We start from the raw sequence: 19,164 nt of genomic DNA on the forward strand, positions 1-19,164 counted from the left end.
TCTTTCCGAATTAGATTTGTTAAAACAACGTAAGGAGACACTTTTCCAAGTTCAAATGGATCAGAAGTAAAACCTATAAATTACTCTACACTACCACCTGCAGAGCAGAATTTGATCCAACAGGTATTCTGTGTAAAGAACAATGAAAGAAGTAGTATTCTCTCCTATTAACTATATTATATAATAACTTGGTCAGAAGTCTCTAATGTTCTCATGAATCCTTGCTCGGCTTGCTCAACCTGAAACCTTTATCAACTGATTTTTTCTCCTGTATTTTGTTCTCATGAAGTTTTCTAAAAGTCTCTTCCACCGAATCATGATAAAACAGGCCACCAGTTTGCCAAGAAACCTCTTTGGAAATTTTTTACATTCTCTCAAGAGCACCTCTTTGATAAGGGTCCTACTTAATCTGCTGATAATTATATTAAGGCACAAAGTGACTTTACCAGGGGTCACACAGTAATTCCAAAGCTGAGATTAACACCACCAACAACTGTTCCCTCAATCAGTGCAAGATGCAAAGCCAAGGGATCAACAAGACAGGCGGCACGCCAGAATCAGGATGAGCAAGTCAGAGATGGGAAGCAAGACATAGGAAGAACAAATCATTCTGTAACAGGGAAAATATCACTAGACTAGAGTCACGAGACAGGTTTCTAGACCTGGTTCCTAGTCCCATAGGTTTGAATAATTCATTTCATGTTTGAGAGTCAACTTCCTTATCTATAAAATGAGGAGGAGGCAGAAGCAGATAACGTTTAGGACCCTGTTCAGTCTAAAGTTTTACTAACAGACTATACACACAACACAGAAGTCAGAGGTCACAAGAGGCAGAGTCAAGCAACTGAAAGTAGAGAATTAAAAAAAAAAAACTCCAAGGAAAACCTGTTACATGTGGCAGTGCCAGGCTCAAACAGGAAGCCCTTTATTCTTCCCAGCTGCCACAGAGCCAGAGGCACAGCCAAGCCAGGGACCCGGGGCAGGAAGGCTGTGGCAGTGAAAGCCCTTGCCAGGCCTGGCAGCCCCTGACAACTTCACTTGTTGGAAATGACAGGGGGCCTCACACACTCCTTCTCCAGTGTTCAGCAGAGGCTGCCATGCCCCATGGAGCTTCACTCTCAGTCACAGTCTGAGACACTCTGCTTGACAAATGGCCAGGATTGAAAAGTGGAACAAACAGTCTCAATTTTAATAATCTTTGCCAGGGATCCATGCCAATCTCCACAGCATGGAAAAGAACTCTGTACATAAACACATCATATAGTATACATAGAAGAAATTTCTTTTTTTTTAATGTGAAAAAAAAAACAGCATAAAATTTACCAATATTCTTTGGCCCAAGTTCCAACGATATTCTGGTCAAAAATTATGCTACAGTACCTTTTCAGCACATCCGAAGAGTTTAAATCCCATGTCCACCATTCACATGTTCAAGTTACTTAACTGCTTTAAGCCCATTCCCTTACTTGTAAAATAATGATGATTATACGTGTTGTGAGAATCAACAACATTAGTACAGCATAATATGCCTGGCCCATAGTCAGTACATGCTCAAAATAGGTGAGCTATGTTACTATTGTAGTTATTGTTATTCTTTTTGAAAAAGGGAGAAGTAAAACCTTGACATCATCATCATTATTATTATTATTATTATTATTATTATTATTATTTTTGAGATGGAGTTTCACTCTTGTTGCCCAGGCTAGAGTGCAATGGCGCGATCTCGGCTCACCACAACCTCCACCTCCCAGGTTCAAGCAATTCTCCTGCCTCAGACACCCAAGTAGCTGGGATTACAGGCATGCACCACCATGCCCGGCTAATTTTATATTTTTAGTAGAGATGGGGTTTTTCCATGTTGAGGCTGGTCTCGAACTCCTGACCTCAGGTGATCCACCTGCCTTGGCCTCCCAAAGTACTGGGATTACAGGTGTGAGCCACTGTGCCTGGCCAACTTTACTATTTTCTTAACTCTCTTCTCATAAAGAGGAATAAAAGAGTAAGTTTTTAAAATTTGCTGCCTTAAACCAATTAAAATCTATGATCACAAGGGTTCAGAGAAGCTAATCTAGGAAACGGTGAATGAAAAAGTTGAGGCCAGGCGTGGTGGCTCACACCTGTAATCCCAGCACATTGGGAGGCCAAGATGAGAGGATCACTTAAGCCTAGGTGTCCGAGACCAGGCTAGGCGACACAGTGAGACCCCACCTCTATTTAAAAAAAAAAAAAAAAAAGTTGCCTGGCATAATAGCATGTGTTCACAGTCCCAGCTACTAGGGAGGCTGAGGCAGAACGCTTGAGTCTAGGAGGTTGAGGCTGTAGTAAGCCATGATCACACCACTGCACTCCAGCCTGGATGACAGAGTGAGACCCTTAAAAACAAAAACAAAAAAACAAGAAAGAAAAGAAAAGAAAAAGTTGAGCCCCTTGGTCTCTATAACCCTTTAAAAATTGTAAAATCAACTGTTTTGGGGAACCCTTACAATTCAAGAGCCACCTAGACAGTATGTATAATGAGAGATAGAAAAGGTAGATAGCTGGGGTTGTGTGGGACTGTTTGCTGCTAATTCCATGCCAGTCAGTTACAAAAGTATTACCTGTTAACTAGGGAAGTCAGTAAAGTTCAACTACAAGGTATCAGCTTAATAGGTTCAAGTGCTACACAGTAGTTTTACCAGAGGAAGGATGTTAAAGGAGTTTAGAGGTCTGAAAATGGTCTAAATGTCAAGAGAAAATAATGTATTCTTACTAAATAAGTTTCTAATAGATGAATTTCAGATTGTTACAAATGCAATTTCATACTGTTATATATATACACAATTAAAAAGCTATAATTTTAAAATGCATATTCAAAAGCATATTCATATAATTTTACAATGCATATTCAAATGTAATGAACCAAGCTTTAAAATATCAAAGATTAAACCAAGTCCCAGACTCCAGTAGGCCCACAAGCAGGGCAGGTGAATTCTAACTCCTTCACTTTCAACTTTTCCTGCTATTTCCAATAAACTGAACATCATCCTCTTATACCAATTTAAGGCATTTTTAAAAATACTGTTACCATTAGCCACTAATATATCACACTTTTCATGATACTATGCAACCAAAATTAAAAAGTAAGTTAAATGCTAAAAATTGTTTAAGTCTTCAGTTGTCATTCATAATCCCTGATCTGAAAACTGTGTGTTCAACAGAACAGCCTGAATCTTCCACCAATGACAGGTTAATGGTGGTTTCACATTTGGGTCAGATTCTAGAAAGTAATCAAGCTACCTCCCTTCAAAATCTGGAGGCGATGTAGTGATAATCAGAGAGGGTTCAATTCATACTGCCTGGGTTTCAATCTTAATTCCAACAGTTAATGAAATGAATGACCCAGACTACTCACGTAATCTCCTAAAATCCATTTTCTTTATCTTTTTTTTTTTTGAGACGGAATCTTACTCTGTCACCCAGCATGGACTGCAGTGGTGCCATCTTGGCTCACTGCAACCTCCGCCTCCAGGTTCAAATGATTCTCCTGTCTCAGCCTCCCAAGTAGTTGGGACTAGAGGTGTGTGCTACCATATCCGGCAATTTTTGTATTTTTTGTAGAGACACGGTTTCACCATGTTGTCCAGGCTGGTCTTGAACTCCTGACCTCAGGTGATTCACCCATCTTGGCCTCCCAAACTGCTGGGATTACAGGCGTGAGCCACTGCGCCTGGTCTCACTTTATTCATCTTTAAAACTTAAATAATAACAACAATCTATCCAAAATAGAAATCAAGAAAGCAATCCCATTAACAATAGCTTAAAAAAAGACCTAGTGGCCGGGCGCGGTGGCTCAAGCCTGTAATCCCAGCACTTTGGGAGGCCGAGACGGGCGGATCACGAGGTCAGGAGATCGAGACCATCCTGGCTAACACGGTGAAACCCCGTCTCTACTAAAAAAAAAAAAAAATACAAAAAACTAGCCGGGCGAGGCGGCGGGCGCCTGTAGTCCCAGCTACTCGGGAGGCTGAGGCAGGAGAATGGCGTGAACCCGGGAGGCAGAGCTTGCAGTGAGCTGAGATCCGGCCACTGCACTTCAGCCTGGGCACAGAGCGAGACTCCGTCTCAAAAAAAAAAAAAAAAAAAAAAAAAGACCTAGTAATAAATTTAACTAAGGAGATAAAAGACCTTTATACTGAAAACACTGATGAAAGAAATTAAAGAAGTCATGAATAAATGGAAAGATATCCCATGTTCATTCATGAATTTGAAAAATTAACACTGTTAAAATGTCCATACTAGCCAAAGCAATCTATAGATTCAATGCAATCCCTATCAAAATTTTCATGACACTTTGCACAGATATAGAAGAAACAATCCTTCCATTTGAATGGAACCACAAAAGACCCCAAAGAGTCAAAGCGATCTTGAGCAAAATGAACAAACCTGGAAGCATCACACTCTACCTGACTTCAAAATATACTACAAACCTATAGTAATGAAAACATCATGGTACTGACATGAAAACAGACAGACCAATGGAACAACAGAGAGCCCAGAAACAAACCATGCATTTATGGTCAATTGATATTTGACAAAGATGCCAATAACACACAATGGAGAAAGAACAGTCTCTTCAACAAATGATGTCTGAAAAACTGCATATCTACATGAAGAAGAATGATATTAGACCCTTATCTCACACCATATACAAAAATCAATGCAAACTGGATTAAAGACTTACATGTAAGACTTAATATTATAAAGCTACTAAAGAAAATATAAGGAAAAGTTTCTTGACTTTGGACAGGACAATGATTTTTTGGATATGACTCCAAAAGCACAAGTAAAAAAAGCAAACATAGAAAAATGAGATTACGGCAAACTAAAAAGCTTCTGCACGGCCGAAGAAACAATAAACAAAGAGACAAACTGCAGAATGGGAGAAAATATGTGCAAACCATTCATCTTATAATGAGTTAATATCCAAAATATATAAGGAACTAAAACAACTCAGTAATAAGAAAACAAAAAACTTGGCCGGATGTGGTGGCTCATGCCTGTAATCCCAGCACTTTGGGAGGCCAAAGCAGGCAGATCACGAGGTCGGGAGATCGAGACCATTCTGGCCAACATGGTGAGACTCCCTATCTACTAAAATACAAAAAATTAGCTGGGAGTGGTGGCACGGGCCTGTAGTCCCAGCTACTTGGGAGGCTGAGGCAGGAGAATCACTTGAACCCTGGAGGCGGAGATTGCAGTGAGCTGAGATTGCACCACTGCACTCCAGCCTGGCAAGAGCGCAATGCTCCATCTCAAAATAAGTAAATAAATAAATAAAAATTTTAAAAACTCAATTTAAAATAAACAAAGGATATCATAATAGACATTTTCTCAAAAGAAGGCATGCAAATGGCCAAGAGGTATATGAAAAAAATGATCAACATCACTAAGCATTGAAGAAATGCAAATTAAAACCACAACGAGATATCACCTCACACCTGTTAGAATGGCTAGTCTCAGGAAAAAAAAAAAAAGGAAGATAACAAGTGGTTTTTTGTTGGTTTTTGTTTTTGTTTTTGTTTTTGAGACGGAGTCTCACTCTGTTGCCCAGGCTGGAGCACAGTGGGGCAATCTCAGCTCACTGCAATCTCCACCTCCTGGGTTCAAGCAATTCTCCTGCCTCAGCCTCCCGAGTAACTGGCACTACAGGCACCCACCACCACACCTGGCTAATTTTTTTGTAGTTTTAGTAAAGATGGGGTTTTGCCATATTGGACAGGCTGGTCTTGAACTCCTGACCTCAGGTGATCCACCCGCCTCAGCCACCCAAAGTGCTGGGATTACACGCGTGAGCCACTGCACCTAGCTGATAGCAAGTGTTGAGAATGTGGAGAATAGGGAACTTCTGCGCTGTTGGTAGGAATGTAAGTTAGTAAAACTATTATGGAAAACAGTATAGAGATACCCAAAAACTTAAAAATAGAACTACCATATAATCCAGCAATCTCATTACTGGGTATATATCCAAGGGAAATCTATATATCAAAGATATACATGTACTTCCATGTATAGTGCAGCATTATTCACAATGGCCAAGATAAGGAATCAATCTGGGTGTCCATCAACCGAAGAATGAATTTTAAAAATGTAATATATACAAACAAAAGAGTACTGTTCAGCCTAGAGAAAAAAAAAAAAAAAGGAGGAAATGTAGTCATTAACAACAACATGGATGAACCTGGAGGAAATGTTAAGCAAAATAAATCAGGTACATAAGGACAAATATTGAATGATTTCACTTATACGTGGAATCTAAAAAAGTTGAACTCATAGCTATAATTTAGGAGACTAGAATGGTGGTTACCAGAGGCTGCGGTGGTTGGGGTAGGAGTGATTGGGGTGATATCAGTCAATGGATGCAAAATTTCAGTTAAGAGGAATAAGTTCCTCTTATACAACATAGTGACTATAGTTAGTAACAATGTACTGCATTCTTTAAAATTGCTAAAAGAGTAGATTTTAAGTGTTTTCACCTCAAAAATGTAATTCTGAAGTAATGTATATGTTAATTACTTGAATTTCATGCGATGTTGTACATGATATATATAATTTTTGTCAATTTAAAAAAACTTAAATATAATAATGTCCTCCTTTGGTGGTTCTAAAGATTAAATAAAAACAGTCATATCAAGTGCTTATCACAGCGCCGCCACATAGAAAATTCTATAAATGTTAGCTTCTCCCACCACAACTTATCTATCTATCGATTTTCTCCCACCACTACTTATCTATCCATCCACCCACCCACCCATCCATCCATCCATCCATCCATCCATCCATCCATCCATCCATCCATTTATCTGAGATGAGGTCTCACTCTGTTGCCAGGCTGCAGTGCAGTGGCAAGATCACAGCTCACTGCAGCCTCCAACTCCTGGGCTCAACTGATTCTCCCACCTCAGCCTCCCAAACAACTTGGACCACCAGCATGTGCCACTATGTCTGGTTAATTCTTTTAAATTTTGTGTAAGACAGGAGTTTATTTTTGTTGTCCACAAACTCCTGGCTTCAAGTGATCCTCCCACATTGGCCTCCCAAAGTGCTGGGATTATAGGCACGAACCACAGCACCTGGCCCCACCACAATTTTATTACCTTCAGTAGTATTGCTTCTTAAAGCTTTTCACCAACAATCTGTCAGCCAGCACCAAAACAAACAAAATACTTTATACCAGAGTTCCTTTCAGAAACTTGAAGCCTTCATGCCTCACATCCTGGTCATTGCTGGCTACTGCCCAAATTCAAGTTCTTCCTGTCACTGAGCCTCTCCTGCCCATATTTGATCTGGGCTTCATCTCTCCTGACCCAGCTTGCTACCATTCCCAAACTTCCAAAAATATCTACCCCATGGTAAACAAAGTCTTATGTCTTCAATACCTTAAACTGCTTTTATCTTTTTACTGAACCCCAAGTATCCCCCACTGCAATAACTAAAATTCAGCCAAGTCGCCCGACTTGGCCCCACAGGTGGGGCAGGTGAATTCTTACTCCTCCAGTGATGCAAAACCTGTGGTTTTCAAATCATTATCTGTAAGCACAAAAAAAAAGCATTTTTACATTGTAGGCCACTCTTGCTCTCCGGCTCTCCTCCTTCCCCTCCTTAAACACGATGCTCGCATCCCGCAAAGATGTGGCACCTAGCTGTGTGCCTGGACACCCAAACGCCATCTCCACGTAGCACCCACCATCAGTGCTTTCTTTGTCTCTTCATTTCAGCCAGTCATACACCTACATCCTGGATCTCATCATCTTGAACCAGAACTAGCCTACCTGAGGTATTTAACTTCAAAAAGCAGTTTCCTATTCTTCCAGCACTTTCCTTTGCTAACTCTAGCTAACCAATTATCTGGCTTCATTAACATCTCACATTCCTTGACATGCCCAATTTTCTTCCTATCTATGAACTGTAGAGGAAGAAAAATAATTTTTTCCTCAACTCCCATAAATTCTTAATTGTAACAGACCCCTGTAACAAAAGATAGATTACCAAGAGAAAAACGAAGAGCAGTTTATTGATATATTTCATATATACTTGGGGGACAGGGTGGACTGTGGGAGACCAGAAGATGCCATGTCAAAATAAAAGGTTGTTGAGCTGAAGGCAATTAAGTAGCAGCAGATGCAGGAAAGCTCTCTGCTCTCCATTTGCCTAAAAGCAGGACATAGATTTACAAAGACAAAAGGTATCCTGTCCCCCTCTACCACAGGGAAAAACATTAACCAATAAAGATAACTTTAGTCAGTTATGGGCCTGGAGACGGGACCAAAATTATCTATATGAACTAGCTTTACTAACTGGCCTCTGTCTGCCATTTCTTTCCCTTCCCACAAGTTGCCACCCCCAGAGACTCAGAAGTTTTCTTCTTTTGTCGCGTCATTTCTCTAAAAATACACTGCCTTTTGTTGAAGATGCTATATAAAATGGAATTCAAAGCTGCCTCTAAGAACTGCTCATTCCCTGGGCTCTCCTATGTTTGTATGAAACATACATGTTAATAAACTGTCTTTCTCTTATCAATCTGTCTTTTGTTGTAGGCATCCATTCCAACTAACTTAAGAGGGTTGAAAAAATTATTTTTCTTCCTCTACAGATGCTCCTTCTATCTTTACATTCTTCTGTTTGTCTTGTACTATATTATTTATCATTTCCACCACTTCCTTGCTAATATCCGTAAGTCCCTCACATCTTTGTCCTCACCCTGCAACCACTCCACCACCAAACCTTAATCCTGATCAATCCAGCTGCATGTCTTCTCTGCTTTCACCCTAAGCTATAAACTTCTACCAGAGAAAAGCACACCACCATGTGGACTCCTGCCACTACAAATTCCAGGTCTGTAACCTCAGCTAGGTACTCAAAGAAATGTGGCAATTCTTCTTGGTGTCCTAACTGGCCAGCTCTTTCACCTCTCACAATATTGTTTCAATTCTTTACTATTTGGCTGGGTGTGGTGGCTCACACCTGTAATCCCAAAACTTCGGGAGGCCAAGGCAAGAGGATCACTTGAGCCCAGGAGTTCAAGACCAGCCTGGGCAACATAGGAAGACTCTGTCTCTATTTAAAAAAAAAAAAAAAAAAATTAGCTGGGTACAGTGCCGCATACCTGCGGTCCAAGCTTCCTCGAGCCCCTGAGGTGGGAGGATCACCTGGACCCAGGAGGCCAAGGTTGCAGTGAATCATGATTATGCCACTGCACTCCAGCCTGGGTGACACTAAAACTCCATTTCCAAAAATAAAAATTCTTCACTATTTGTCTACAACTACCTACCCTACCACCTCTACTTTTATGTTTTTATGTTTAGCAAACAAATTTCATCTCCTCCTTTAGCCATGTAAGAACCCCCTTCTGTCCTGCTATCCACAAACTTTGCTCCCACATGATCTCCTTTTCCCTTGGGGTTTAAATCCTTTCACCTCCTACTTCCTATCAATCTCATTCTATCAATAATCCCCTCTCATGTGGGTCTCTCAGTATTTAAAATACCCAAGTCTCTTCCATCCTCAAATAAATAAAAATAATCTTCATGAAATCAATTCCCTCTTTACTTATCACCATCTGTCTCCCATTCTCTTCTTAGGAAAGCTACCTTAAAAAGTACTCTATATTTTCTTGTCTCTATTACCTTCACATCTCTACCTGTTTTGATTTGGCCTCTTTCTTACCATTCCACTAAAACTAAGTAAAGGTGACCAGACAAAGTGAGGGAGTTCTTGTTCCTAACTCTATTTTTCCAATAAAGAAGAAAATTAGATTGTTAACATAATGGAAGTGATGGGTAGGGGGATGCTGACTAGTTGAAAGATATTGTGAGAGATTATCTATCACCTCTTCCTTCACAGCCTCACTCATTCAGCAAACACTCATAAATGTCCACCTGTACCATTAATAGGCATTGGTTATACAACAATCCTCATAGAGCTTACAGTCTAATGACAGAAACACACCATGGAGAAGAGCTCAAGAGTTGTTTTCCCATCCTTCCATTTTCTAATCCTGGTATCGCTGAGATGTCTGTCACTGGTAATCTTTCTTCTTTGGCTTCCATGACGCCACCCCTTCCAGGCTTTCCTCCGGCCTCTCTAACCATTCCTTCTCAGTCTTCATCAGAGGCTCCTCTGTTACCCAACCTTTAACATTATTCCCAGGGCACAGGCCTCGGGCCTCTTTCCTCCACTCTCCTCACTCTCCCTAGATCATCTGTACCACAATGGCTTTAGCTGCCACCTTCACACAGTTGACTCCCACATCCCTATATCCCATCCCAAACCTTAACCCTAAACCCAACTCCCTATCATATACACTTCCATTGCAATAGTAAAACTAACCATGAATTGACGACTTAAATGAGCCAGATACTGTGATTAAGCACTTCATAAAAATTACCTCTTATAATCTTTACAATATACAATATTATTTTACAAATGACAAAGAGACATAAAGTAATAATATGACCTGTTCAAAGTTTACCCAAATTACTAACACATAGAAGTCAAATTTGAACTTGAATCTGTCTGGCTACAAAGCTAATACTCTTAATCACTGTGCTGTATCTCACAGCCCCTTCAAACTCAATGTATTGAGAAATTAATTCCTCTTTTTCCTTCCTGTACTTTCTCCTGCATTCCTAGCTCAGAGAATGGCCCCACCATTTACCCAGTTGCCCCCAAATAAAAGAAACTGCTGGGGTCATCCTTGATGCCTTTTCAACCTCTGTGCCCACATCCAATTGGTAACACAGTCCTACGCAGCCTCATCTCTCCTCCCTGCCCTCTAACACCCACCCCAAACATTCTTCGTGCTCCAGCCACAGTAAACTACTTCTAGTTCATCAATAAGAATGGATTTCCACAGATACTATGCATTTATACGTACCACTCTTTATCCAGAGAAAGCCCTCACCAATTCCCATCCCATGCTACTCTTCCACTCATCCTTTTCCTTGAGGAAGCCCCAGCTGATTCTGCCTCAGGGGTCTGTGTAAGGGACCTGACGATCTTCTGTACTTTTGAAAGTACTCCACACACACTGGTATAATAGCAGTACCTCTTGTGTGTCATTATTGTCTGTTGTTAGATCTTCTACCCTTCTAACACGTGAGCAGTATACCCTGAAAGATAATGTCTTATTCGCCTTAGTATTGCAATGCCTAGCTAGGGCAGTGCTTGGCACATTATAGATACTCAGTAAATATCCAATGAACAAATGACTTTATGATTGAGTTGGACACCTTGAGAATCTGCATTAATTCACTAAGGAGACCAGGATTCTCTTGGTCACTTCTGTTTTATCACATATTTCAAAGTCCCACTGGGGAGAAGAGGCTTTATTACCTATAGCGGACATGCAGCACACAACCAATCCACCCATAAAAATGTCACTAAACCAAATGGGTTTTGTTTGCTTATTATTTACAGAATACAAAACACACGTCTGACAACATTTTTCAAAAAACCTATTTTGGCACTGTGTAAAAACAACCAAAACCTAGTGTTTGTCCTACAAGTTCAAAGAGAGTGTAATGGAAGGTCAACATGCCTACATAAAACGTCTTATGTCATGAATCCAAGTGAACTCATTCTGGGCCTTGACAATCAAGAAGTCATCACTTCTATTTTACTTTTTCATTTGTTTGTTTTTGAGACAGAGACTCGCCGTGCCACCCAGACTGGAGTGCCATGGCACCACCATGGCTCACTGCAGCCTTGATTTCCCAGGCTCAAGCAATCCTCCCACCTCAACCTCCGAAAGCACTGGGATTACAGGCATGAGGCACCGTACCTGGCCTATTTTACCTTTTCACCTCACATAGGTAAGCTCAAAAACTGAAATAAAAATATTGAAAACTAAGCTCAGCCTAAAAAACATCACTACCAACAACCAAAAAACCCTCATACTCTTTCTTACATCTGCTTATCTTTTTCCCTCATTACCTCTACTCTTACACACAACACTGATACTTTATCCCAAGTTTTCCCTTCTCCCTCTGGATAGAGCTTAGGCAACAGTCAATGACTGAAACACCAATAACCATAACTAAAAGAAAAAGGTGCAGAGGATTGTGGGTGAGAATCCGCAGGAAGGGAATTTGGACAGGCAAAGTTCAAACCAAAGAAGAAAGCTTGACCCCATTTCACATAGTTCCAACAGTGCTGTCACCAGACACATGCCTGCTCATGGTCAGTCAGGGATGTAAAACAACGTAAGTTTTGTTTCACTGTGCAAGTGTGACCAAGTGCCTCATGGAGCACAGTCAAGCAATGTGAGCCACAGTCTCAAAAAACAGCTAAAAAACACAATAAATATGAGAGATCAAGCAGAATATTTTGCTCTGCAGTCTGGGAACCAAAGCAACCAGTACTGGAGCTCTCAAAGCATAAAAGGATGAATAAACCCAACTTTTCTGAATCTTCTTTATGTTTGTTGGCTCATTCTACAAAACACTCAACTGCTAGTTTCTCACACCCCTAAGGAAGATACTAAGTTAGTGCAAAAGTATTTGCAGTTCTTGCCATTACTTTTAATGGCAATTTATTCACACACGTAATAATATGAATATATTAACTGTTCTAAGATTGATTTTTATAGGAAGAAGGGGGTCTTATATCTTCATTTTCTCTCTTCCCACTATCAACTTGAATCAAGGCAACTATTATCTTTACTCTAGATTGTTACCACTAGTCTTCAATGTCAATACCAACAACGCGTTTTGAAACACAGTCATGAAACACCTCGAATAATATTGGGCTTCTACCTTCTTCTGGTACTAAGCCTCCATGTCTGGATTAGTACCAGTCGACTAACTAGTCTCGCTGTACCAAATATTATTATATTCTCATTCCCAAAACGGTGTGTTCTTTACTCCGCAGGTATGGTAATCCAAATTCAAGCAATTCTCCTCTTCTCCTATATGATCAAATCATATTAATATCAAGCTATATGAACAATATGTTCCCTCTCTCCTACAGTAGTTTGTTCAATCTACTTCTCCCTTTGGAACAGTTTCTCCATACTCAACGTGGCCTGGCACTTATCAGGTGCTCAATAACTATCTACTGAATAAATGCAGAGCAGGAATAAAGGAAGTATTAAAGACAGAAAAAGTATGAAAGATCAGAAACACACTTAGAAAACAGTTTCCTGTTTTCATTTTGTATGAATGAGTTTTAACCCTGCCATGTAAACTTTGTCATTTCAGAAAATTAAAAGGTTTCCAATTAACCTCACTTTCCGATAATAGCAGAATACCCTTACCAATGCACAAAAGTGTCCAGTGGGGAACACAGGCCTAGAGACCACTCGGTAAGAACCTACGGTTGAGTAAGAAAGCTAAGTTTCACCTGAATCACTTATCTAAAAAAATTTCATGAATTTGACATTGTATAGAGCTTCAAAATGTCTTTTCAATAAAAAAAAACAAGCCAACATATCTCATCTTATAGCATACTGATTTCATTCACAGCTTATTACTAAATGACCCACTTACTGCTAAATGAATTGCAACAGCCTCACCCGTGTTAGTCAGCTGAATCTGTAAACGTGAAAGTCCTATGAGCAAAGTCAATGCCACCAGACAACTGGGCAACAGAAACACCCTATTTTTACAGATGCTGTCATGGTTATGGCATGCACTGAGTACACAAGGACTGTCAGCTCCAAAGTTGACTTGGATATTTCCCGAAAGCTTATTCACTTTTTTAAAAAGTATGTATCTTATTATTCCATACAAAGAAAATAATGCAATTTTTATTCTTAAACATTTTTAAATAACTACATAATTTACAGTGTTATCAAATTAACTATCTAAATAATTTATGTCAATAGTAGAAAAAGCAACATCTCTGAAGTTAAGAAAACAGAGATAGTTAAAGAAAGTTATATAATGAAAATTAAAAAATCATGAGGATTCAAACTGAAGGAAAGCAGAGATATTTGGTGGATGCCCTCCTCTCACTACTGAACAAGCTGAGACTAAAAGAGGTGATGTCATTTGCCTAGGGTCTCACAGCATGCTAGTAGGAGACCTAGGATATGAACCCAGGTCTCCTAAATTCTGGCACAGAATTATAAGAGAGGGGCATTTCTCCTTTGTGTTTAGAAAAGAAATCTATCCTTACAAGTCAGACTAATTTTTCTTCTGTTTCAGTAGCCACAGTCATCCAGTTTCCTCCCAGTGCACCTACTGCCAGGAAAATGGCTGCACATAGATAGGTCACGAAAGGGAATCCCCTGGGTTTGCCTCACTCCTAAAGGCAGACCCTTTTCACTGGAGCTTCTCAACTTCTATATTGGCAAAGGAGCTGATACACAGAACACTACACATTTTCAGAGGAAGGTACAGTCCTGGATCTCTCACATGAACTGGATGTCAGGGTCCATAAAAATTTTCCTCACTAGACCAGTTGTACCTCCTTAATCAACAGTCCCCACCCAATCCCCCCACCCCAGAGAGAAGACCAGATTTGCCTCTGGCATTATGTTCTCTTCCTCTCTGGTATCAGTTACTCTCAATAACGCCTTTGAAGTGTATCTGCACTAGTGAAGTGTAAATAACCAAAATGAGCTTCAAGAATTGGTTCCAGACCTAACTAAACTAAAGAGCTTCTGCACAGCAAAAGAAACTGTCAACAGAGTAAACAGATGATCTAATTTTAAAATGGAAAAAAAAAAATTTGCAGACTATGCATCTGAAAAAGAACTAATATCCAGAATCTATAAGGACCTTAAACAAATCAACAAGGAAAAAACAAATGACACTTCTATTCATGTCCATTGCCCACGTTTTAATGATGTTGACACTTCTCAGAAGAAGTCATACAAACGGTCAAAAAACACATGAAAAAATGCTCAATATCACTGATCATTAAAGAGATGCAAATCAGAACCACAATGAGATACCATCTCACACCAGTCATAATGGTCATTATTAAAAAGTCAAGGCTGGGTGGCTCATGCCTGTAATCCCAGCACTTACGGAGACCAAGGCAGGTGGATAACCTGAGGTCAGGGGTTCGAGAACAACCTGGCAAACATGGTGAAACCTCATCTCTACTAAAAATACAAAAATTAGCCAGGCGTGGTGGATGCCTGTAATCCCAGCTACTCGGGAGGCTGAGGTAGGAGAATCCCTTGAAGAGCAGAGATCACGCCACTGAACTCTAGCCTGGGCAACAGAGTGAGACTCCATCTCAAAAAAGTAAAAATTAAAATTAAAAAAAAGTCAAAAGAATAATAGGATGTTGGTGTGGTTGCAGAGAAAAAGGGATGCTTATACACTGTTAGTGGAAATGCAAATTAGTTCAGTCCCTGTGGAATGCAGTTTGGATATTTCTCGAAGGACTAAAAGCAAAACTATCATTCAACCCAGCAGTCCCATTACTGGGTATATAACCAAAGGAAAATAAATCACTCTTCTAAAAAGACATCTGCACTCGTATGTTTATCACAGCACTAGTCACAATAGCAAAGACATGGGAATCAACTTAGGTGTCTGTCAACAATGGACTGGATAAAGAAAATGTGGTATATACAGCCATACATAGAGTACTACACAGCCATCAAAAAAAAAAAGCAAAATCATGTCCTTTGCAAAAACATGGATGCAGCTGGAAGTCATTATACTAAGTGAATTAACACAGGAACAGAATACCAAAAACCACATGTTCTCACTTGTCAGTGACAGCTAAACACTGAGTATACACAGACACAGAGATGGGAATAACAAACACTGGGTATTCCAAAAGTGGGGATGGTAAGAGTGGGACAAGGGTTGAAAAACTACCTATCAAGTATTACATGACAGGATCATTGGAAGCTCCAACCTCAGGATTATGCAATATTTAACAAACCTGCACATGTACCCACTGAATCTTAAATATTTTTTTAAATGGTTCCTTCCAAGGGTATTTCCATTCCAACAAATTGACAGGGTTTTCATTGTTGTTGTTTTTTTATTTTTCTTTTAGTTTCATGCTACCTTTCTAAGAAGGCTGACAAAGTTTTAAGCTAACTATGGAATTGGAAGAATACAGTCAGCACACTGTATGACACATAATAGATACTTAGTAAATATCTGCTAAAGAAATGAGAGGATGAATGGAGATGGGATCACAGAGGGAGGGGAAGATGGCAGCCTATTCTGGTTATACAGAATGTTCTGTGTCTGAAGGAGAGACAGACGTGTCCTGTTAAAAGTTTTGAAAACTTACAGAATTCTTTCTATTTACAGGATGGTCACAAAGTATTTCTCTTTTCTCCAGAAACAGAAGACAAAAAGATATACGTTACAAAGCACTTTACAGTCTCCTAAGTCTTTTTCACATATGTGACCTCATTTAATCCTCAAAACAAGAAACTACCCCAATTTTAAGGATGGGAATAATAAGACCTGCGTTGATGTAAGCCTTCTGACTCAACATCTTGTAAGTTCTCTTCCTCTGCTCTGCCAAGCTAAGTGATTCCCCATAACACTGCTGAGAGAGCTTTACCTATCCATGGACCACCTCCTACAGAAGCAGAAACTGACTTGTGGGACACACAGTGGATGTAGAAATGACAGTCAAGTGTTCTTCTGTGCGGAACACAAATCCCTATTAATTTAGAGACTCAGATACGAAAACACTAGCAAATGAAAATTCAATCCTTTCATATGTTTCTATTAAAATAAAAATAAGGATTATATTCTATTTCAGAGAGTGTAGATATTAGTAAGAATGAAAGCAGCAAGCCGGAGAAGGTGAAGCTCAGGATTCTTCTCCTACCTCATGAATTTCATTATTGCAAGAGTAAAAGCTTAACACTGGGAGGAAGATTGGTGCAAAGCTGTGGATGGCAGCAACTAGAATTCACTTCCTGTTCCCACTATTTTCTAGCCCTGTGACTTCTCTGGGCCTCAGTTTCTTCTTTTGTAAAATGAGTATAATAATAGAATCTTCTTGGTGTGAGAGACTAAGAGATACACACACACGGCTGAGAACAGTGCCTGCCCCACAGTGAATGGAGGCGTGTAAGAGGGTATTATATTTCTAAAACTCTTTTATTCACATCACTTGACACTATAGTCAAGCTAAAGCAAATTCCATATTGAATTTGTCAACACAGACAAATATTTCCAAGCCAAGATGTTTGTTTCCAAGGACAATTTCTTTAAAAATGTTTAAACTATTTTGGCAGAAACAAATGTAATCAACACATTTTTAGCATCTGCTTCCAAGTTAAAAAAAAAAAAAAAAAGTGTGAAAATGCTTCACAAAATATTTTTAACTGTAAAGATGGCACAAACATTTTTAAAACTTTAACTGGTACAAACTGCCTATATAAGGGAGGGGTGAAATAGAGAACAAAAGTAATTAATAAGTTGATAAAGTCCAAGTGCTAATGCTCTAAATTGATAACTACTTTGAACAAATTCTCATTTACTTATTTAAACAGGGGGAAAAAAAATACCTTTTTTTGTAAAGCAAAGGATTCAAACTGTGTATGTCCTTCATTTAACTTAAAAGGCAGAGAAAGGCATCATAATGCTGATAGGGACCCAAATTCTATGCAATTATTCTAAAACTATATTTTCACAAACTGGTTATGAAATCTAAATGACTAGAAATAGTCAAGAGAAATCAATATGAATGTTCATGTTTAAAGAAAGAGATAAAATGGTTCAGCAAGAAATGAGTTAGTCAATTATAGAATGACCTTCATCTTCAAGATCTGTGGAGCAAGGCTAAACACATTCAGATTTTATCCTGGTCCTTGAATTCCAATCATAAATTTTAAAGTCTAAACTTCTTAAAAGAGTTGGTGAAAGAAAAAAATAATGAATAAATATATTTCAGGTAGGTTGAACGTAATTCCTCTCACATTCTGAGATGGTTCTTAATTTTTTTCAAAGTTTTTTAAATACAAAAGCCAATGTAATAAAAATATTCAACTCTTCATTATTCAGAGACTGACAATATATTGTGTACAACAGCCACACTCATTTCTTAACCTTCTCTCTTTGTTTTTTTACTTTAGGCCACTGCACTACTCATCAGCAATTCACCAAAGGATGGAAAGGAACAGAAATGCAGTTCAATTTTCATTACTTAATAGAGCCACCACATGTTTTGCTGAGAAGTTAAACTTACACTGATCATCATCCCAGGTGACTAATTCTCAAGTGACTAACTTTACAGCCATGGTCCCCTGTCATTTGTTATGAACAATGAGATATAATGCACAAGGAAAAGAGTTACATTTTACTTATCTCAGGGTGCTTAGTTTGGGTTCAATACATAATAAATGTTTGATAAACAAATAAAGGAAGAGAGGGAAAGAGAGAGCAGGAATAACACTGGACAAACAAAAAGGCATACACTTATGTACATGAATTCACAGAAATTTAAAACTGGAAAGATGTATGTAGGAAAAGGAGGGTAAATTGCATCAGGTAAGAGTTCAGCCTGGCAGACAATTTTGGGTCAGATCAAAGCTGTACCACTCATTGTTAAGTGAGTTGAGTAAGCTACTTAACTTTCCTAAGACTCAGTTTCCTCATCTGTAAAGATGGAGCTCATAACAGAACACTTCTGAGACTTGCTCTGAAGATTAATGTAGTTGTGGAGTACTTCGAATATAGCAGGACTCAACAAATAGCATTATTATTAGCAGTAGGATCATGATCTAGTCCAGTATGCTCCTTTTATAGAAAATAAAACTGAGACTTAGAGAAATAAAGAAGACTGCCTAAGTCATGCAGCTCTCTGGTGGCAAAGCCTGACTAGAAGAACTTCGATCTTCTGCCTGCCAGGCCATAATCCACATTGCTTATCAGAAAACCTACATTAAGAAGAAAATGAGATGGTAAACGCTAAGCTAAGGTGATGCTGGTTCTCTAAATCTGGTGTGTTTTTAAAAACACATGAGCAGGTGCCTAAGACATATATAATACTGTCTCATGACAGAAGATATTTTGATTAAATTAAATCTCAAGCAAGGTGTTTTTCAATAAGCAATCTAGAGGATTCTTCTGCAGGGACCCTGGGGCCAGGCTTTAAGAAGTACTGTTGTAGAATAAGAAGAGTAAAAAGGTCCCTATCCAACATCCTGACCCTTAGAATCACCTACAGAGCACCCAACTGCAGGTGACA

The 19,164-nt window shown here is 39.2% G+C and overlaps 1 protein-coding gene across 30 annotated transcripts in view; it reads right to left on the minus strand.

The window, feature by feature from the left end:
* Positions 1-19,164, minus strand: part of DST (dystonin) — a 488,658-nt gene that overhangs the window by 205,390 nt on the left and 264,104 nt on the right. The gene's annotated exons all lie outside the window — the stretch shown is intronic.

Source organism: Papio anubis, chromosome 6, assembly GCF_008728515.1.
Source record: "Papio anubis isolate 15944 chromosome 6, Panubis1.0, whole genome shotgun sequence".
Lineage (NCBI taxonomy): Eukaryota > Metazoa > Chordata > Mammalia > Primates > Cercopithecidae > Papio > Papio anubis.